This window comes from Miscanthus floridulus, chromosome 2 (genome assembly GCF_019320115.1).
Source record: "Miscanthus floridulus cultivar M001 chromosome 2, ASM1932011v1, whole genome shotgun sequence".
Taxonomy (NCBI): Eukaryota; Viridiplantae; Streptophyta; class Magnoliopsida; order Poales; family Poaceae; genus Miscanthus; species Miscanthus floridulus.
In genome coordinates this window covers 92500902-92525232 of record NC_089581.1, presented here as the reverse complement: position 1 = coordinate 92525232, position 24331 = coordinate 92500902, and positions in this window count along the sequence as shown.

The following is a 24331-nucleotide window of genomic DNA, read 5'->3' as shown; positions in this document are numbered from 1 at the left end:
AGAACTTCTTCTTCTTGCCATTGAACTTGATGCCACTCTTGTTGAGCTTCTTTAGCATCTTGGCGGTTCTTTTCACCATGAGAGCAAGGCTTGCATCATCAACTTCATCATCACTTGAGCTCTCATACTCAAGCCTTGCTTTGCCCTTCTCTTGGCTAGCTTTGAATGATAAGTCTTTTTCTTTCTTCTTAGTAGAGGATGAGCCATCTTGTGGTATGATGTGTGTAACAGAACCAACCAATTTATAAGAGCACAAGTACAAAAGCAACCATCGGAGTGATCAAACCGTCATACTTGAACCCATATAAACCTGGTAGTTAACTGAAACCATGAAGGATTTCAAACTAACTTGCATACAACCAAGATCACAGTAATCCAACATAACAAGCCACATGTTACATCCATTTCACAAGTAGTTCCCAAGTACCTCATACATCAGAGTACACATAGTTATTACAAAACAAGTTCACAAATAGCGGAAGCAAAGTAGTTTGAGACCACCTCACACACTTAGTTCAAATACAAGCCAGTTCCATAGTCATATCCAGCAAAAGCAGTAAGATAAGATAACATAGATGATCATGCCCATGATCTAGTCTTCATCCCCCGTAGGGTGGAGACAATACTTGCAGTAGCCGTTATAGAGCACATCATCTACAACAAGGGTGAATAAACCCTGAGTATGAGGATGTACTCAGCAAGACTTACCCGTCGTAAACCAGAAATAAATGACACCAAGGTGTATGCAAGGCTTTATCGGTGGATCTTGCTTGACAACCATTTTGCATAAAAGCTTTAGTGATATGAGAGCATAATTTACATTATTAATAAGCAGCATTTTATCCAATTGAACGTATCAACTAGATTAGCACCTGTACTAGAGCAAACAATTGATTTAAATCCAAACATTAGTAACCATATCCGGTATAATGTTGCATCATCATCATCGATTTAACCATCAAGTTCCATTAAGTGCATCTACGTTGCCGCTGCTCAGTCAAGTTCTCACTATCCGGGAGAGATGGTGATTCGAATCGATTCCTATCCAGCTGGAGGGGTATTCCTAACACAAACCCAATCAACCTGATCAGTGGTTTCCTCGGGTCACCTTTGGTACAACTCAGGAATCGTGGGTCCGCCCAGCCCCTCACCCTCAGGGAGTCTACTCTACCAGGTGGTCAATCTCACCTAGGACTTACGCTAATGGCTCCCCGCACATCCTTACTACCTCTAGGGTGCGTAGTTTCACTTTTTGATTCTCGGCCTGAGTTGAGCTACTCGGCTTCGCGGTCGGAATGAGTTATCCGGCCAACTAAGTGATAGGCATGCGTTCAACATGACATGAGGACATACAGTGAATCGGTCCTTAACCAACACAGACGGGGATAGATCCACACCCAAGACCTCCTTGCCTTGTTGCTTCTCTATCGACATCCCGCCCGGTCACAATTCATTATTAACACATGGTTATTTTTCACGATAGCAAATATAGCCAACCATGACCAGACATCATCCTAACTTGTAGGTGACAGGAAATCACCTGACTTTTACCGGTCTAAGCAAGGCTAAGCTTTGATTCGCTCCTGGACCTAAATAGGATTCAGGGTACGTTTACTGGACAAGGAATAGATATATATGCAACAAGAGTTTGCATCCAGTTCCTATCACTTAATGCATCACAATTAAAGATACTCAAGCTAACCATTTTTAAAACATAGGAGACTTAGAATGCTCTGAGGCTTGCCTTTCAGAAAGGATGAAGGTTGGTGATCGGGGCACTCAAGAACTTCGTTGGCTCCTTCTTCGGGGGCCTGCACCTCCTGCTCCTGAGCTTGCTGCTACTCCTCTAGAAGTACTGGCTCAAATTCCAGAAGCGTGACTCCCTCCGGAACACCTATTGCATGCATATGTATAGTATAAGAATCATGCATGCACAAGAGATGGAAGATGATGATGAAATGTATAGCCATGTATGAATGGACGCATGAACAATATGATAATACAAGCTTTACATCTATTTTACCGAGTAGGTGCATATCTCTATTAGAAAACAAGAACTGCACACTCACCAAGCTCTAACAACCTAAGATAAAGTTGTTCATCTTTAGTAAGAGGTGTAGCACCTGCAACTAACAATTTGTCTTAATTAGCCTAGCATCTAAATCATCACATCAACTCATATAAAGCAAACAAGTCATTTACTGCACTCAACAGTTTTCAGGCTGCAAACAACAGCTACAAGTTAGATCCATAACTGGAGTTCTACAGATCCAAATACCATGATCTAAGACTTTCTGGAAAGCTTATAAAATTGTCTACAACTTTCATTTAATCACCAAAGTCTAATTCAAAATCAAACAAGGTCACCCAGACTGATCTTGCAAAACTGTTATGGGATTCCAGAGAGCAGGTAGTTGGGAGTGCTACCTTCCAACTGACATAACTCTCAAACTACTAGGCCAAATGTCTTGAAATCTTAACACAAGCTAGATAAACAAGTTTCCTACAACTTTGTTATTGACCACTTTCCCAGCAACCCAATTTATCATGGTAAACTTTATAAAGTTCCCAGAATTGCCCAGAAAGACACAACACAAGAAATAAGTATTAACTTACGTTGTAAACATACAAACGTACATGACCAATATCATCATACATGTCGAAAGAACACCAGAAAACATAGTGTCCATCCCTAAATAAATTATTTTCATGCCTTCATTAATTTATTTAGATACTTAGGTTAAATAATGAACACATATCCAAAGTGTACAAAAATTCCACAAAACTTAAAGTAGCTTATACATGTCTCCAATAGACTACTACATAAATTTCACATCATTTGAACAAGTATCACATCCTACACAAAAATAACAAGACTGTAGGGCTTAAAATAGCATAAATAGAAAACCCTAGTGAAAAGTGTCAAGCAATAGATTTTATATTTTTCTTAGGTTCATTATAACACCATAACACTGTACAAAAAGCTTCATGCTCACTGGATACATATTTTTACCATGAAAAATAGCACAAGAATCTCCTAATTATAAAAGGGAAATTAATAACTCAAAAACTATCCATGCAATGACTCTCAAATTTTTATCAGAGCTTCTATTCATCAAGAAGAGCTCACCCACAAAATTTCATAATTTTTGGAGCACAGTAACTCAATATATAATTTAAACAAGTTTGCATGCATTTAAAAACACATTTAAGTTTCAATTTAAATCTTCCAAACATTCCACTACAAGTGTTCATGTTATATTTTTTCCTAAATACTACACTTTACCAAGATCCTAACAAAATTGGAACCACCCAATTTGGATCCACCAAACTTGAGATATAAATTTTACAAAATAGCATCAAAATCTGAAATAATGAACTAGCTTTTTACTTCACTGTCACTGACACCCGGGACCCACAGAACAGAAGGGCCCACACGTCATCGACACAAAAACAGAGCACGGCGAGGATCGGCGGTTAAACGGCGATAGCTTTCCGATGGCGAATCCGCCGGCAAAACCGACCCCACCTTGGTGTTCTCCTCACCATCCCTGCATCGATAGAGGTAGGTGGTTAGGGCTGAGGTGCACTAGAGATGGCTCATCGCTGACCATGGCTGCTCGGTGGCACAGCACGATGGTGCACCGGCCGGCTCCGGCCATGGCTGGCCTAGGCGAATGGTTCTACTGGCACCACAAGTGCTCAGGCGACACTACTAGTGCTAAGCTAGGGTTAGGAGATGTGCTCGGGAAGTCTAGTCACGGAGAGGCCCGCGCGGCGACGGAGCTTACTCCTGGCGAGGCTCACCCGCCGGTGACCTCCGGGCGGTAGCGGTTAGATGAGGTAGGATTAGAGACACTACGAGGTATGGGGAAGACAATGCAGAGAAAAGGGCGCATGGAGGAGCGCTGGTCAGCTCGGGCCACGGCGAGCTCGCGCTCTGGCGAGGTGACAGGCACGGCGGCGATGATGAAATTCACCAAAGGACCCTCACCTTGGCACAACTAGGGCTGTGAAGGGGTCGAGCGAGTAGAGAAGGGCAGGGCGCTTCTATGCGCGCGAGCGATTTCTCGGTGGCTGGCCAGCGGGGGAGCTGTGCGACAGCGGCGCTAGCTCGGCGGCAATGGCGAAGGCGCGGTGCTTTGCTTCTGGTGAACTGGCGAGGCGTGGGGGCGTGGATGAAGAAAATAAGCAAGCTATTGGGCGCGTGGCGTCGTCGTGGCGCGATGGCCTGACCTGCGGGGGCAGCGCCGGCGTACAGCCGCCACTTGGCCGCCGCGGCCTGATGGTGGTCGGCCACTCGGCCTGAACCTGAATGCCATCAGAGCCCCAATTGACCGACTGACAGCGCAAGTTCAACGCTCCATATCTCGTAACCTATGATGATCTAGCGAATGGCGTAGTTGACAAAGTTGGAGATCCAAGTGAGGACTACAACTTTTCCAATTGGAGCTTGAGCTGGTTCGGCCTGGTTAGGGAGATACAAGGCTCCAAACAATGGTACAAGAAACCAAAAATCAACATCCAGACTTGGAAAATTTCTAAGTGTTGAATCCAACCCGAATTCTGACTTGTGGGTCCTTTTTGAGCATGTTGTGCACATTTTCATGAGTTGGTCATAAAACAACTTTTGTTCCTTATAAAATTTGCTACAACTTTTCTTTAGATTTCTCAGACATGCAAACAATCTAAGTTGTACTTTTTAAATAGTCAAAGATAAGAGCTCTAGGGTCAACACAAGTGAAGCTATTACTTGGAAGTGTAATTAGGCAATATGGTCAACATGAACATTGTTGCTAATGACATTCTAAGTGTAGCTAAGTTGTTTAAGAGGACATTTAACACACATTTGCATAAACCACACATGAGCAATCACAATTGCTAGCATAGAACCAAACAATTCAAATGAAACACTCATGAAATGATACATTCATCATGGTATGATGCTTATGAATGAGATGATAATGCACATGCTCATGTGATGCAAGTGTTTTAGTGCAACCATGACACTGAGGTGTTATAGCCCTCCCCCCTTATAAAAATCTCGCCCTGAGATTTGAAAAGCGTACCATTTTGAGTAAAAGGTAGGGTGTACATTCTTCAAATAATCTTCCCGTTCCCACGTTGCATCACTTTCACTACCCTGGTTACTCCACATAACCTTGTAAAACTTGACCACATGGTTTCGGGTTACTCTCTCTTGTATCGATAACCCACACTGGCCTTTCTTCATAGGATAGATCTGATTTCAACTTGATATTTCTAAGTGAAACTCTTTCTTCGGGAACACGGAGACATTTCTTCAATTGAGAGATGTGAAAAACATTGAAGATAGCTCTCATCTCGAAAGGTAACTCTATCTTGTAAGCTACATTCCCACTCTTCTCTATGATCAGATATGGGCCTACATACCTAGGTGCAAGCTTCCTCTTTACTCCGAACCGCTGCACACCTTCCATTGGTGATACCTTTAGATAAACATGATCACCTACTTGAAACTCAATGGGCTTTCTTCTTTTATCCGCATAGCTTTTCTGCCTAGCTTGAGCGGCTTTCATATGTTTTTGGATAGTATGGACTTGTTGTTCAGCCTCTTCAATGAAATCAATGCCGTAATATCTCCTTTCTCCAGATTCAACCCAATTCAAAGGAGTTCTACACTTGTGACCATATAATGCTTCGAACGGGGCCATCTAGATACTTTTTTGATAACTATTATTATAGGAAAATTCAGCCAAGGGTAACCACTTATCCCATGAACCTTTGGATGATATGATGCAAGCTCTTAACATGTCTTCCAATATTCGATTTACCCTCTCCGTCTATCTGGAGGTTTGTGGATGATAAGCAGAACTTCTAACTAAGTTGGTCCCTATCATCTTGTGCAAATGTTCCCAAAAACGAGCGGTGAACTGAGGTCCTCTATCAGATACAATGGTTCTAGGAACACCATGGAGACATACTATCTGATTAAAATATAATTCAGCATAGTCACTTGGTCGATAGTCAACTCTAACTGGTATGAAATGAGCAGACTTTGTTAAACGATCCACTATTACCCATATGGAATTAAAATTCTTTTGGGTAGGGGGAAGTCCAACAATGAAATCCATACTAATCTCTTCCCATTTCCATCCTAGTATATACAATGGTTGGAGAAGTCCAACAGGCTTCATGTGAATTGCTTTGACTCTACAACAATTGTCACACCTTGTAACATAAGCTACGATTTCTTTCTTCATCTTGGTCCACCAAAAGCGAGATTTCAAATCTTGATACATTTTTCTACTTCCCAGGGTGAATAGATAACTTGGATGAGTGAGCTTCTTCTAAGATTTGGTTTCTAAGCTCTTTGTCCTTCGGTACTACAAGTCTATCCTTAAACCATAGAACACCCTTCTCATCAACATGAAAGTGCTTTGTCTCTTGTTCCTTCATCTTCCTTTTGATATGGAACACACCCACATTGGTTTTCTGAAGCTCGATGATTTTACTTTCTAGAGAGCAACTAAGGGTAATACTGTGCAACACAGCAGGATGTAACAGATGTACCAAATGATAATATGATTCCAAGAGAGAATGGCAATGAGATTTTCTACTCAAGGCATCAGCAACAACATTTGCTTTACCCGGATGATAATGAACTTCTAAGTTATAATCTTTAATCAACTCTAGCCATCTTCTCTGCCTCATGTTCAATTCTGATTGAGTGAAGATATACTTGAGACTTTTATGATCAGTATAGATATGGCACACGTTATCGAGCAGGTAATGCCTCCAAATCTTCAAAGCATGAACAACAATAGCTAACTCAAGATCATGAGTTGGATAATTGGCTTCATGTTTCCTTAACTGACGTGAGGCATAAGCAATAACTCGGCCTTCCTACATAAGGACACATCCTAAACCTATACCTGATGCATCACAAAACACATCAAAAGGTTTTTCGATATTCGGTTGTGCCAACACAGGAGCTGATGTCAACAAGGTCCTTAAAGTGCAAAAAGCAGTCTCACACTTTGGAGTCCAAACAAATTTTACTTCTTTTTGAAGCAACCTGGTCATGGGCTTGGCTACCTTAGAGAAATCTGGGATGAATCGACGATAATATCCAGCCAAACCAAGGAAACTTCTAACCTCATGCACTGAAGTTGGTGCTTTCCAATCCATGACTTCTTGCACCTTAGACGGATCAACCGAAATCCCTTCATCGGACAACACATGACCCAAGAAAGGTACTTTCTTAAGCCAAAACTCACATTTACTGAACTTGGCATAAAGCTTATGTTCTCGTAGCCTGGATAAAACAACTCTTAGATGCTCGGCATGTTCTTCGGTATTTGTGGAAAAGATCAAGATGTCATCAATGAAGACAACTACAAACTTGTCCAGTTCCTCCATGAATACAAAATTCATCAGATATACGAAGTATGCAGGAGCATTGGTCAAGCCGAAAGACATAACAAGATACTCATACAACCCATATCTGGTGGAGAAAGCGGTTTTAGGCACATCCTCCGGTCTAATTTTTATCTGATGATAACCAGACCTCAAATCAATTTTGGAGAATACCTTTGCCTTAGACAACTAATCAAACAGAATATCAATGCAAGGCAATGGGTACTTATTCTTGATGGTCATAGCATTGAGTGGACTGATAATCCACACACATGCGCAATGACTTATCCTTCTTCACAAATATAGCAGGACAACTCTAGGGAGAAGCACTAGGTCGGATAAGACCTTTCTCTAACAGATCTTGTAACTAAACTTTACGCTCTGCTAACTCATTGGGCGGCATCCTATAAGGCCATCTAGAAACTAGGTGCTAGTGCCCTGGCACTAACTCGATCTTAAATTCTATATCTCAATCCGACGGTAAACTAGGTAAATCATCAGGAAATACATCTAGAAATTCACACACTACTAGAACGTCCTCTATTCTCAGGGCCTAGAGGGCATTAGCAGTGTTGTGGAGTTCTAGGTCTCTAGGAAGTGGCACTAGGAAAGCCTCCTTGTTAATAGGATCTCTTAACATAACAACCCTAGTGGAAGTGTCGATGAGTACTCCATGACCGCTCATCCACTTCATTCCCAAGATTACATCTATACCTAGCCTTGGCAAAATTACCAGATCCGACATATACACTCGTCCCCCTATTTCAATACTCACAGCCTGCACTATCTGATTGGTAGAAATACTACTTCCAGCTGCACTAATGCAATAACTCCCCAGTGGAGAGCGTAATTACCTCCTGAATTGTACTTTGATGCAAAAGCTGGACTCATGAATGAATGCGAAGCACCGGAATCAAATAGTACAACTGTCAGGATGTTGATTCACAAGAAACTTACCCGCAGTAACCACCTCTCCGGAGGGTATCTCTAGTCACAGTTGGTGTAGTTAACATGCCCTTGACGAGCACCAGAATTCCCTTGCTTCTGATTGTTCTTCTGAGGATATGGACAATTCTTGGACCAATGACCTGTCCTGCCACAATTCTAGCAGGGCCTATTAGCTGGCGGAACAAAAGAATTTCCTAGTCCTGTGGTGCCCTTTGGAAGAGGTACAGTAAACTGCCTTCTTGAAACCAGTCTTTGCCTGATTCTTCTTCTGTGGCGGCCGGTACCTAACGGCTGTAGTCGGTGGGGCAAAACTGAGTCTTCGCTACTGGAGCTTTAGCCTGAAGAGACACCTGCCTCAAAGACCCTCTTGCGATTTTTGGAAGCAGCATAGACATTATTGTTATTCTCTTGAGTGAGAGCATCGCTTATGAACTCATTGAAAGTGACACTCTTGTTGTTCCCCATGGACTTCATCAGTTTGGGACTAAGCCCTCTCTTAAAGCTGGCGATTTTCTTTGCTTCTGAATCAACGAATTCTGGAGCATACCTTGCCAGATGATTGAAGGCATGAAGATATTCAGTGAGTGTCTTGGTGCCTTGTACCAGCTTCATAAACTCATTGTGCTTTATGGCCATCAACCCGGGAGGAATATAGTGACTCTTGAAGGCCTCCTAGAATTGATTCCAAGTGATCTGGGCATTCTTAGGTAAGGTGGACCTATAATGACGCCACCAAATACCTGCTGGTCCTTGTAACTGATGCAAAGCATATTCCGCCTTCATCTGCTCCGTCACTCTAAGCAAACAGAACTTGTGCTCAAGCGTGTTTAGCCACTCTTCTGCCTGGAGCGGCTCTTCAGCTTCCTTGAATATAGGCAGCTTGGTATCTTGGAATTCTTTGAAATCACTAAACTGGTTGGGCTCTGGTCCTTGTTGTTGATTGTGGCCCTATGCTTGATGCTGGGCCAGGTACGCATAGCAGTCCCCCAATGCACGCTGACCTTCCACTGAGCATGGCCAACAGATCAGACGGTGTGGGTGGTGGTGGCGATGGAAGATCATCATCACCACTACCCCCAGCATGGCCTGAATGTAGATATGCGCTGACATCTGTAGAAGTGCATTTGTGAGTAATGATGGACGATGTCAGATACATTGCAGAAGGATTGTAGAATTATGCCAAACTAAACTTATTGGAGAGATTAATTTCATACAATAAACAGAGGCATAATAACTCATCCATCATAACATCGCCATGACTTTACTCCGCATATCCTACTGAATGTAGCACCCTCCACAATAGGGTTGGGGTGCCAAACACATGAAGGAATGTGCTGCTCCTGGGCAATAGTGTTGTTGCGGCCATCTGTGGTGATGTTGCAATTTGGGTGTGGGAGGATTATCTTAAAGGATGAGAAATATATAACGGAATGATTAAAGATAAGGGAGGGAGTGATGCAAAAATATAATGGCATGAGTAAACATGATGTATGCACGTTCCGTACGTCCTCACGAATCTTAAGAAAAATTTAACATTCTAGCGACATAGACGGTGGCATACATACGTTCTCTCATATACGTATCTAGTCAAGCTACACGCTGCGTTGTTAGTTTACCTGTAGAAAATTTCATTATAGCCCATCCCAACAAAAGAAATAAGCACACAATGAAAGCAGTAAACTAAGATACTCTCCATATATACATCCCCGGATATATACTTCGGTATCCAAAGCTACCCGATTGATACACCCACAATTAAGTACCTTCATATGTACATGGGTGCAACATGTAAACATTCCGATAACCATAACTAACTCTCCCCTAGACCGACAGTTCGACGGTCATGCTCTCACAACTCACTTTACCTGGGTGTAGAGGCAATTGATCCATACATTACCACCCAAGTGGATGGCATCCATACAATAGCACGCCGTATGGACAATGAAATAGAATGCAAGCAATTACCCCCAAAGTCATTACTTAAATAAGCCACCTAAAAGTCCTTATTTGGGCATAGAGGATATAACCACTGGCACACTTAAGTAAAATTTAGATTTGAACACACCTATATATAAGTAGCTATAAGTTGTCAAAATTGATTTTCGCAAACAAAAACCTTTATTTTAAATACACAAGTGACATGTTTAATGTTGAATCTAGCTCTGATACCAGCTGTAATAGAACCGACCAATTTATAAGAGCACAAGTACAAAAGCAATCACCAAAGTGATCAAACCGTCATACTTGAACCCATATAAACCCGGTAGTCAACTGAAACCATGAAGGATTTCAAACCAACTTGCATACAACCAAGATCACAGTAATCCAACATAACAAGCCACATGTTACATTCATTTCACAAGTAGTTCCCAAGTACCTCATACATCAGAGTACACATAGTTATTACAAAATGAGTTCACAAATAGCGGAAGCAAAGTAGTTTGAGACCATCTCACACACTTAGTTCAAATACAAGCTAGTTCCATAGTCATATCCAGCAAAAGCAGTAAGATAAGATAACATAGATGATCATGCCCATGATCTAGTCTTCATCCCCCATAGGGTGGAGACAATACTTGTAGTAGCCGTTATAGAGCATGCCATCTGCAACAAGGGTGAATAAACCCTGAGTATGAGGATGTACTCAGCAAGACTTACTCGTCGTAAACCAGAAATAAATGACACCAAGGTGTATGCAAGGTTTTATCGGTGGATCTTGCTTGACAACCATTTTGCATAAAAGCTTTAGTGAAATGAGAGCATAATTTACATTATTAATAAGCAGCATTTTATCCGATTGAACGTATCAACTAGATTAGCACCTATACTAGAGCAAACAATTGATTTAACTCCAAACATTAGTAACCATATCCAGTATAATGTTGTATCATCATCATCGATTTAACCATCAAGTTCCATTAAGTGCATCTATGTTGTCGCTGCTCAGTCAAGTTCTCACTATCCGGGAGAGACGGTGATTCAAATCGATTCCTATCCAGCTGGAGGGGTATTCCTAACACAAACCCAATCAACCTGATCAGTGGTTTCCTCGGGTCACCTTTGGTACAACTCAGGAATCGTGGGTCCACCCAGCCCCTCACCCTCAGGGAGTCCACTCTGCTAGGTGGTCAATCTCACCTAGGACTTATGCCAATGGCTTCCCGCACATCCTTACTACCTCCAGGGTGCGCAGTTTCACTTTTTGGTTCTCGGCCTGAGTTTAGCTACTCGGCTTCGCGGTCGGAATGAGTTATCCAGCCAACTAAGTGATAGGCATGCGTTCAACATAACATGAGGACATACAGTGAATCGGTCCTTAACCGACACAGACGGGGATAGATCCACACCCAAGACCTCCTTGCCTTGTTGCTTCTCTATTCACATCCCGCCCGGTCACAATTCATTATTAACACATGGTTATTTTTCACGATAGCAAATATAGCCAACCATGACCAGACATCATCCTAACTTGTAGGTGACAGGAAATCACCTGACTTTTACCGGTCTAAGCAAGGCTAAGCTTTGATTCGCTCCTAGACCTAAATAAGATTCAGGGTACATTTACTGGACAAGGAATAGATATATATGCAACAAGAGTTTGCATCCAGTTCCTATCACTTAATCATCACAATTAAAGATACTCAAGGTTACCATTTTTAAAACATAGGAGCCTTAGAATGCTCCGAGGCTTGCCTTTCAGAAAGGACAAAGGTTGGTGATCGGGGCACTCAAGAACTTCTTTGTTGGCTCCTTCTTCGGGGGCCTGCACCTCCTGCTCCTGAGCTTGCTGCTGCTCCTCCAAAAGTACTGGCTCGAATTCCAGAAGCGTGACTCCCTCCGGAACACCTATTGCATGCATATGTATAGTATAAGAATCATGCATGCACAAGAGATGGAAGATGATGATGAAATGTATAGCCATGTATGAAAGGACGCATGAACAATATGATAATACAAGCTTTACATCTATTTTACCGAGTAGGTGCATATGTCTATTAGAAAACAAGAACTGCACACTCACCAAGCTCTAACAACCTAAGATAAAGTTGTTCATCTTCAGTAAGAGGTCTAGCACCTGCAACTAACAATTTGTCTTAAATAGCCTAGCATCTAACTCATCACATCAACTCATATAAAGCAAACAAGTCATTTACTGCACTCAACAGTTTTCAGGCTGCAAACAACAGCTACAAGTTAGATCCATAACTAGAGTTCTACAGATCCAAATACCATGATCTAAGACTTTCTGGAAAGATTATAAAATTGTCTACAACTTTCATTTAATCACCAAAGTCTAATTCAAACTCAAACTAGGTCACCCAGACTGATCTTGCAAAACTGTTCCAGGATTCCAGAGAGCAGGTAGTTGGGAGTGCTACCTTCCAGCTGACATAACTCTGAAACTACTAGGCCAAATGTCTTGAAATTTTAACACAAGCTAGATAAACAAGTTTCCTACAACTTTGTTATTGACCACTTTCCCAACAACCCAATTTATCATGGTAAACTTTATAAAGTTCCCAGAATTTGCCTAGAAAGACACAACGCAAGAAATAAGTATTAACTTATGGTGTAAACATACAAACGGACAAGACCAATCTCATCATACATGTCGAAAGAACACCAGAAAACATAGTGTCCATTCCTAAATAAATTATTTTTATGCCTTCATTAATTTATTTAGATACTTAGGTTAAATAATGAACACATGTCCATAGTGTACAGAAGATTCCACAACAATTAAAGTAGCTTATACATGTCTCCAATAGACTACTACATAAATTTCACATCATTTGAACAAGTATCACATCCTACACAAAAATAACAAGACCGTAGGGCTTAAAATAGCATAAATAGAAAACCCTAGTGAAAAGTGTCAAGCAACAGATTTTATGTTTTTCTTAGGTTCATTATAACACTATAACACTGTACAAAAAGTTTCATGCTCACTGGATACATATTTTTACCATGAAAAATAGCACAAGAATCTCCTAATTATAAAAGGGAAATTAATAACTCAAAAACTATCCATGCAATGACTCTCAAATTTTTATCAGAGCTTCTACTCATCAAGAAGAGCTCACCCACAAAATTTCATAATTTTCGGAGCACAATAACTCAATATATAATTTAAACAAGTTTGCATGCATTTAAAAACACATTTCAAGTTTCAATTTAAATATTCCAAAAATTCCACTACAAGTGTTCATGTTATATTTTTCCTAAATACTACACTTTACCAAGATCCTAACAAAATTGGAACCACCCAATTTGGATCCACCAAACTTGAGATATAAATTTTACAAAATAGCATCAAAATCTGAAATAATGAACTAGCTTTTTACTTCACTGTCACTGACACCCGGGACCCACAGAACAAAAGGGCCCACACGTCATCGACACAAAAACAGAGCACGGCAAGGATCGGCAGTTAAACGGCGATAGCTTTCCGACGGCGAATCCGCTGGCAAAACCGACCCCACCTTGGTGTTCTCCTCACCATCCCGCATCGATAGAGGTAGGTGGTTAGGGCTGAGGTGCACTGGAGATGGCTCATCGCCGGCCATGGCTGCTCGGTGGCGCGGCACGACGGTGCACCGGTCGGCTCCGGCCATGGCTGGCCTAGGCGAATGGTTCTACGGCACCACGGTGCTCAGGCGACACTACTAGTGCTAAGCTAGGGTTAGGAGATGTGCTCAGGAAGTCTAGTCACGGAGAGGCCCGCGCGGCGACGGAGCTTACTCCGACGAGGCTCACCCGCCGGTGACCTCCGGGTGGTAGCGGTTAGATGAGGTAGGATTAGAGACACTACGAGGCATGGGGAAGACAATGCAGAGAAAAGGACGCATGGAGGAGTGCTGGTCAGCTCGGGCCACGGTGAGCTCGCGCTTCGGCGAGGTGACAGGCACGGCGACGATGATGAAATTCGCCAAAGGACCCTCACCTTGGCACAACTGGGGCTATGAAGGGGTCGAGCGAGTAGAGAAGTGCAGGGCACTTCTATGCACAAGCGATTTCTCGGTGGCTAGCCAGCGGGGGAGCTGTGCGACAGCGATGCTAGCTCAGCGGCAATGGCGAAGGTGCGGTGCTTTGCTTCTAGCAAACTGGCGAGGTGTGGGGGCGTGGATGAAGCAAATAAGCAAGCTATCGGGCACGTGGCGTTGTCGTGGCTGCGATGGCCTAACCTGCAGGGGTAGCGCCGGCTTACAGCCACCACTTGGCCACCACGACCTGATGGTGGTCGGCCACTCAGCCTGAACCCGAATGCCATCAGAGCCCCAATTGACCGACTGACAGTGCAAGTTCAATGCTCCATATCTCCTAACCTGTGATGATCTAGCGAATGGCGTAGTTGACAAAGTTGGAGATCCAAGTGAGGACTACAACTTTTCCAATTGGAGCTCGAGCTAGTTCAGCCTAGTTAGGGAGATACAAGGCTCCAAACAATGGAACAATAAACTAAAAATCAACATCCAGACTTAGAAAATTTCTATGTGTTGAATCCAACCCCAATTCTAACTTGTGGGTCCTTTTTTAGCATGTTGTGCACATTTTCATGAGTTGGTCATAAAATAACTTTTGTTCCTTATAAAATTTTCTACAACTTTGCTTTAGATTGCTCAGACATGCAAACAATCTAAGTTGTACTTTTTAAATAGTCAAAGATAAGAGCTCTAGGGTCAACACAAGTCAAGCTATTACTTGGAAGTGTAATTAGGCAATATGGCCAACATGAACATTGTTGCTAATGATATTCTAAGTGTAGCTAAGTTGTTTAAGAGGACATTTAACACACATTTTGTCATAGAACCAACCAATTTATAAGAGCACAAGTAAAAAAACAATCGCCGAAACGATCAAATTCTCGAACTTGAGCCCATATAAACCCGGTAGTCAACCGAAATCTCGAAGGATTTCAAACCAACTTGCATACAACCAAGATCACAGTAATTCAACATAACATATCGTACGTTACAACATTTTGCAGATGTTCATAAATAGATTACATCATAACAGAGTCATCGTTATTACAAAACAAGTCTTGTAAAACATGCGGAAGCAAATAGTTTAACTTACACACCTGAGTTCAAATACAAATACTGGTTTGCTGATCACAACCCGCAAAAGCATTTAGATAAGAGAATAGAGATCATGCCCATGATCTAGTCTTCATCATCCGCCGGGTGGAGACAATACTTATAGAATCCCTGATATAGAAGGTCATCTGCAACAAGAGGGAATAAACCCTGAGTACGAGAATGTACTCAGCTAGACTTACCCATCGAAAACCAAAACAAATGACACCAAGGATTATGCATAACTTAATGTAGTGGATCTGGCCAACACTTTCTTTTTGTGGAAAAGCATAAGTAATAAGATCAACTCTTAACCTGAACTAGCAGTGACTTTTAGCCATTAACCAGTCAACTATATTAGCACCTGTACTAAGCAATCATTTTATTAGGGTGCAAACATTAATAACCATATTAGGTATTCATTGTGGCAACCTTATCATCATCTTACATTTAACCATATCATTAAATTAATTGAATCTACGTTGCCGCTGCTCAGTCAAGTTCTCACTATCCGGGAGAGACGGTGATTCAAATCGATTCCTATCCAGCTGGAGGGTTATTCCTAACACAAACCTTGCTTCCCCCGTTAGGGTCGCAAACAAGTCACCTTTGGTACAACTCAGGAGAAAAATAAAAGAAAAGACGCAGGTCCGGGCCGCCCTGCATTTTCAGAGAACCACTCTGCCAGGAAGTGCAGGATTTTAAGCACCTGACTCCCCTTGGACTTATGCCAATGGTTCTCTGCACATCCTTACTACCTCCAAAATGCATCCAACCCCCATGGTTCCTGGCCTGAGTTAAGCTACTCGGCTTCGCGGTCGGAACGACTTATCTAGCCAGCTAAGTGTTAGGCTGCGTTCAACATGACATGAGGACGTACAGTGTATCGGTCCTTAAATGACTTAGACGGAGTCACTATGTCCAAACCTACACAAGACTCCGTCCGGTCTTAATTCATTATTAACATAGTTCTTTTCCACGATAGCAAATATAGTCAACCATGATCCACCTCATCCTAAAGCTCGTAGGTGACAGGAAATCACCTGACTTCTACCGCACTAAGCAAGGCTAAGCATTTAATCCATTCCTGAACTTAAATATGATTCTAGTGCGATATCTGGACAAGGAGGGATATATAATGCAGCAATTGGTTCCAACCAATTCCTATACTTAATGCATCATCAACAAATAAAAGATACTCAATGTATTTGTGAAAACAAGGGAGGCTTAATATGCTCCAAGGCTTGCCTTTTAGGAAAGAGAAGGCTGGTGGTCAGGGCACTCGGGCATCTCCTCCGCGGCGGCTGCTTCGTCGGCTTCTTGCACCTCGGGCTCCTCCTCCTAGTTGGCTCCCTCGAACTCCAGCAACGTCACTCTCTCTGGCACACCTATTGCATGAGTGCGCAAGATAAATATCATGGATGCACATGAATGAATGTCAGGGATGCTCGGGGAATGCACATGTTTGCTGTAGTTTGCATATTCCAACTTAAGCCCTATTCAAATCACTTTTACTTACCAAGTTTATACAACCTAATGTATAATTGCTCATCTTCAGTTAATGACCTAGCACCTGCACCTAAGCATATTCTCAAGTTAGGCTAACCCCTAAACAATCAACGGGAACATTGCATCAAGCATACACTCAAGCATTTGTATTTCAGCAAAATGAAGACTATGTAGTGGTATAGTAAACTAGCCATAACTGGAGATTTATAAATCCAAATGACATACAACAAGACAATCTGGAAAGCTTATGAAATTGTCTACAATTCATTTTCAGACCTCAAAGCATGATTCAACACTTTACCAAGTCGAATTCTTTGATCAACAGAACTCTGTTCTCACAAGACAGAGAGTAAGCAAAAGTGGAACCTAAATTTAAATAGCTGTAGTTTCTAAACTACTAGGCCAAATGACATCAAATTTTGACAAGATCTAGATACATAAATTGTCTACAACTTTTGTATTCATCACATTCACAGAAAACCAAAATATCATGGGGCACTTTCTAAAGTCCCCAGATCTGTCCAGAGGGACATAATGCAAACGAAATAATTAATAACTTATGATGTAAACACATAATTGGACAAAACTAACTCTACTCACATATCACTCATATCACAAGAACACCAGAAAGTAGGGTGTTCATCACAAAAACATTTCTTTTAATACTTTTCTTAATTTATTTAATTAATTAGAGGAAATGGTAAACATATATGAAAACTATACCATTAAATCTACAAAAATTACAGTAGACACTACATGCTCTAAGCAGTCTACCATAAAAATTTCACACCATTTGAGTAAGTATAACAGCCTACACAAAAATGGTAAGGCATAATGGCTTAAAATGGCATAATTTGGAAACCTTAGTGAAAAGTGTCAAGCAACAGATTTCATATTTTTCCTTGCATCTTTAAGGTACTAAGATACTACCCACCAAGTTTCATGGTCATAGGATTCCTAGATAATTTACAAAAATTCATACAAGTATCCATCAATGATAAAAGGAAAATCTATAACTCAAAAACTATACATGCAATGACTCTCAAATTTTAACCAGAGCTTCTACTAAGCAAGACTAGCTTACCCAAAAAAATTCATAATTTGTGGATCATAGAAACTCAAGATATGATTTAAACAATTTTGCATGCATTCAAAAACACCTTTCAAGTTCCTATTTAATTCATCCAAAATTTCTACATCATGTGCTCAAGACATATTTTTCTTAAATACTAGACCTCACTATAAGTCTAACAAAATTTGAATCACACCATTTGGATCTACACATTTGGAGTTACAAAATTTACAAAACAACATTCAAAACTAGAAATTTGAACTATCCAATGGAACAAGCAGTCACTGACATGTGGGACCCGGTTGTCAGCCGGACCCGTATGTCAGTGAGACAGAATAGGGGAGGCGGCTTCGATGGCGCTGAACACGGTGAAGCTCGCTGACGGCGACTCCTCTGGCGAAACCGATGGCACCGGCGTGCTCCCCACAACGATGCGCACCCATCCATGCCCTCACTTCAACCTCTACCGAACCCTAGCAAGGACGACGGCATGCATGGCGGACAACGGCATGGTCCGACGGTGCTCCGGCGAGGTCCGACCCCGTAGGGTGTGGCTAAGCTCGGTATGAGCTTCAGGAGGCCACTACCATGCTACCCAAGCAAAGAAAAGGGGACGGGAAAGCCTCGGTGGTAGTTGGCCACGTGGAGCTCCAACTCCGGCGAGACCCCGTCATGGCGGCGGTGGTGGAAACGGCAAATGCGCCCTTACCAAGACCCAATCGGCATGGCTGAGAGGTGGAGGAGGTAGAGGAGAACACGGCAGAGCTGTGGTGAAGACGTAGTTCATGTTTTTGCGGCGGCGAGCAAGCATGAGCTCATCAGAGTTGCTGCGGCTGTTGCTACGGAGCTACGAGCGAGCGGAGGAAGCAGAGGAAATGGAAATTGGACTGGCGAGCTAGTTGACAGGCGCGTGGGGGGGGGGGGGGTTCACGTCATGGCCGGCCGTGCCAGGACACCCACGGCGCATGGCTACGCGTTCAGGCGATCGGCGACGGGTGGCGCCACGCGGCGGTGATCTTCTGAACGGTCGGGTCACTGTAGCGATCTGAAATTTTGATTCAGTGCTCCAAGGTGATGACTGATAGTGAGACTTGACGATGTTTGATCTCTTAAACCGTGATGAGTTAGTGGAAGAAATGTACATGAAAGTTGTAGAGTTAAGATTGGGCTCCAACAATGCTTGAGAAACCAACAGCTAATTCTCCATGGATCATGAGTTGTATCAAGCCAAAGTTGGCTCAATCAAACTGAAACTACATTTAGGACTTAGAAAAATTTTCAAGTGTTGACTCAACCATCAACACTAACTTGTGGGCCCTTTTTGAATATGTTGTGCACATTTTCATGACTTGACTTCTAAACAAAGTGTGTTCCTTATCAAATTTGCTACAACTTTGTTTTAGGTTGCTCAGACATGCAAACATCCTAAGCTACACTTTTTAAACAGTGAATACAAAAGGGGTTTAGGGGTCAAAACAAGTCAAACCACTTTTTGAAATCCTATTTAGGCAACATGATCAATATGAACAATGTTCCAATTGACATTCTAGGTGTCACTAAGTTGTTTAAGAGAATTATTAGTCACACCATGTGGGGGTATTAACCCCTATACCCTTATGGCTATGCTTGGGCCGGCCCAGATCGGTGGGTCCGGTCCACCAAAAGACGATGTGTGGCCCTAGTTAACCTGATCAGAGTCCCGCGTAAGGAGTCAATGACGGATTTGGCGATCAATCAAGATCCTAGTCGGTTAGAATAGGAATCCTTATCCAGCCACATATGGCAATTGTAACTGGCTAGGATTAGTTTCCAGATCTGTAACCCTGCCCCTCGGACTATATAAGGCGGGTAGGGGACCCCTCTAAAAATCATCTCTTATTGACATACAGCAATACAAATCAGACGCAGGACGTAGGTATTACGCCTTCTTGGTGATCGAACCTGGATAAAACCTCGTGTCTATCTTGCATCACCGTCTTGTTTGTGGCTTGCACATCTGTCTGCGACAATCTACTACCTTGGACATACCCCTAGGTAGACTGTCGACCATATTTCATCGACAGTGGCACACCTAGGTAGGGGGTGTGCAGTACTGCTCTCCAAGCAAACAAGATGGTCATCATCTCCGGCTCCATGGCTATGCCGAACGGCCTCACTGTTCACCGTCGGCCAGATCACCTAGACCACCGGCTCTAATGACTTCATCGCCATGACCACAGAAGAGGTGTGGATTCAGTCTGCGCCAACCACTACTTCACCTGCATCGGCTACAGCTCCGACCATGATGGATACGGCTCCGAACCACGATGGATCTAGGCTCCGACCACTGTACATCTAGGCTCCAACCATGCCTACATCATCTTCAGCCACAGCCGACAACTTGTCATCCACTTCCCCACTATAAAGGGAAGCAGATCGACAACACTGACCTTCTCGACTCCATCGATCGGGTCAGCACCAAACTCACTGAAACCCTAGCTCTGGTAAGTACTGATTCAAAGTCAACCTAATGAGTAGGTAGCCGCTCCCCACAATAGATCTACCCGACCAGCTCAGAACTAGTCGTCCTACACGACTTGGTATAGATCTCATGGTCATATCTACTCCTGAAGGGCGCTCCGCTCGTCGCCTGGCCAGCCTCCGCGACGGGTCTCCGGCTCTCTGAGTATGAAGCCCTAACAGAGAACCACCAGGTTTCGGCTCTACGGCCTACGAAACGCTGCCTCCAGCTACGCGTATAACTTACAACACCGCTTGGATCTGTGTTTTATGCACCGACCTAAGCCGAAGCCACGCAACTTCATCAACATGATACGGATTGAAGATTATCAAGAAGGATCCATCCACACAGTCCAAGAGGGCGACTCCAGCTCCTCGTCTGGCATCGCATCTAATGCATCTGTCCACATCGAGCTTCAGCATCATGAAGACGACGACGTCAAGTACGATCTAGATCTGCCAGACCACGCCCCGGGGTTTTCTCAATTCCCGTCTTTCCCGCCAAGACAAGGGGATTTGATCCATGTTGTCAGCAATGACGAACCGCCAGCAGTTGGCGAAACAGAGCAAGAAAGGACTACACGCGAAGCACGCAATATTAACTGGTTTAATCACCGACAAATCGAAGCCGAAGCAGACCAGGAGGCGTGACGCATAAGTGTCCAGCCATGTGACCTCAACGATGCTTTCGACAGGGTGGGGGACAAATAGGTCTTCAGGACTCCTAGTGCCAACGTAGCTATCGCCATGGCGATAATGCAATGGCTACCCAACACCCCGGAAACCCAAGCGGTTCGCGATGAAATACAAGCCTATCTGACGGCTGCCATGGCCTAGACCGCAGAGATTGTAAATCAAGTCCGAGCTCCATCCATCTCAGTCGAGTCAAGCCACAGCCGCCAGCACCCAAGTTGCTCACAGCCACTCAACCAACGTGGCTCACGCAACAACGACCCACCAAACAACCGTCAAGGCAGAAACAGTGGCCATGATGGTGGTTAGGATGACCACCGCTGTCGGGAGGACAACCACCACGACGTCTAGGATGATAATCGCTAAGACAACCATGACAATCGCCGCGATAACCACGGTCGTAGGGCTAATCTAGATGGCAATTGAGATCACCGCGACGGCAATAACAATCTCCGCCATTACCTCGGTGGACATGATCTGCACGCTCGCATCAACCAGAGAGCCAACGATCGAGCATCCTATGAAAGCTATCGCCGTATGGAGTATGACACCGCCCACGGCCCGTCAGGTTTGAAGCAGTTTACTCCACACCTTCGCCAAGTCATATGGCCCAAGAATTTCAAGCTCGAGAAGCTTCAAAAGTACGACGGCAAGGAAAACCCTGAATTATGGGTCATGCTCTACGAAACTGCATGCAGATCAGCCATGGCTGATGAGCATGTCATGTCTAACTACTTCCCAGTCGCTGTTGGCCATGTAGGTCACCAATGGCTGGTCAGCTTGCCGGCGAACTACTTTGATTCTTGGCAGGAGCTCAGACAAGCCTTCATCGACAATTTCATCGCTACTTGTGAACAACCGGGCAACAAGTACGATCTGCAATGGATCCAAGATCGGAAAGATGAGCCACTACGCGAGTACGTCTAGCATTTCTTGGAGATGCGCATCAAGGTCCCATCAATATCTGACAACGAGGCCATCGAGGCTTTCATCACTAGCCTCCGCTTCCATGATGCCCTAAGAGACAAGCTCCTCCAGAAGAGACCTGAATCAGTCACAGCGCTCCTGGCCACCGCTAAGAAATATGCGGACGCCAACGACGCTAAGAAGATAATTATTGAAGAAGCAGCAAGGGTTCCACGCTCCGACCACCCCCCACACCGCGATGACTACCACGGCAACCGTGGTCGGAACAACAATTTTGATCGTCGTAACCAGTGCAACGACTCCCGCGACCACCGCGACCAACGTAATCAGCGGCATAGCCGCCATGACGATTACAGGAGCAAGCGTGCTCGGGAAGACGACGGCGAGGTCAATACCATTAAAAAGGGTGGCGGGACGTCGTAATTACGAAGATGACTATGCCAAAGCATTGAAAGGGCCCTGCCAGCTCCATCCTAAGTCAAACCATACCATGGAGAATTGCCACATTCTCAAGTCTATCTATACGCGTCAACAGGCTTCAGATACATCCGACAAGCCTAACGACATAGGGGAACAGCGCAATGAGGATAACGACGATGACGATGTAGACCCTCATCACAAGTACGTCAAGCCAACCGATCACGTGCACACAATCATCGGAGGCAAAGTGTCCATCGAGACCAAGCGGGAACGCAAGCTGCTCGCCCGTGGTTGCTTAAACGTGGCCAACGCCGACAACCTCCTTGCCGATCCGTGACTCCCTCCGTGGTCTCACCGTGAAATCTCTTTTAGCAGAAAGGACCAATGGGCTGCAATACCTGAGCCAGGACATTTTCCCCTAGTCCTCGATCCTTGTATCAACAAGGTCCAGTTCGATAGAGTACTGATCAATGGCGGCAGCTCCATTGATATACTGTTCAAGAACAGTCTGTCCACCCTGAAGATAGCTCAAGCGGATCTCAAGCCATACGAGGCATAGTTCTAGGGTGTTCTCCCCAGGACAGAGCTCTACACCTCTTGGGCAGATCATGCTACCTGTGCAGTTTGGAACCCCAGACCACTTCCGCACTGACTACGCCAACTTTGTGGTCGCTGACTTCGATGGCACCTACCATGCTATTCTTGGTCGACCATCGCTCACCAAGTTCATGGCCATACATCATTACAGATATCTGGTGCTCAAGATGCCTACCAAAAAAGGAGTCCTAACCCTTTGAGGCAACATGTACGCAGCTTATACCTGCGAGGACTGACAGTTTCAAAATAGCAGAGGCTCATGACCTCTCTATTCGCATGGCCGAGACCATGCTCGATGCTAAGAAAACCTCAGCCGACCACCTGGAGATCCCAGAGCTTGAGGCTCCACGCAAGAACATCAAGTCAAAGGAGCACAAGGTGATCCAGCTGGTCGACGGCAATCCCAGCAAAATAGGCCCTTATCGGGGCCAACCTGGATCCCAAATAGGAAGACGCGCTCGTCAGGTTCTTGAGGAGCAACAGTGGATGTGTTCGCATGGAAACCTGCTGACATGCCCGGTGTACCTCGGAACTTGATCGAGCACTCCTTGAATGTCAACAGCAAGGCCAAACCTATCAAGCAGAAGCTATGACGATTCGCTCATGACAAAAAGGAGGCTGATTAGGGTAGAAGTTACACGGCTTTTGGCAGCCGGATTTATCAAAGAAGTGTATCATCCAGAGTGGTTAGCCAACCTGGTTCTTGTACGCAAAAAGAATAATGAATGGAGAATGTGCGTTGATTACACTGATCTCAACAAACACTTGCCCTAAGGACCCCTTTGGCTTACCTCGCATAGACGAGGTCATATATTCAACCGCCGGTTGCAAGCTCCTTTCCTTTCTCGATTGCTACTCTAGTTATCACCAGATCGCTCTCAAAAAGGACGATCAGATCAAGACGTCTTTCATCACACCCTTCGGTGCCTACTTGCTACACGACTATGTCGTTTGGGCTCAAGAACACTAGGGCTACATACCAACGCTGCCATTCAGGCCTGCCTCACAGACGAGATAAAAGATGACCTTGTAGAGGCCTATGTGGATGATGTAGTTGTCAAAACCAAGGAAGCACATACCCTTGTTGACAACCTAGAACGCACCTTTGCAGCCCTCACTACATTCCAATGGAAGTTAAACCCAAAGAAGTGCATCTTTGGTGTTCCTTCTAGTATATTGCTAGGCAACGTCG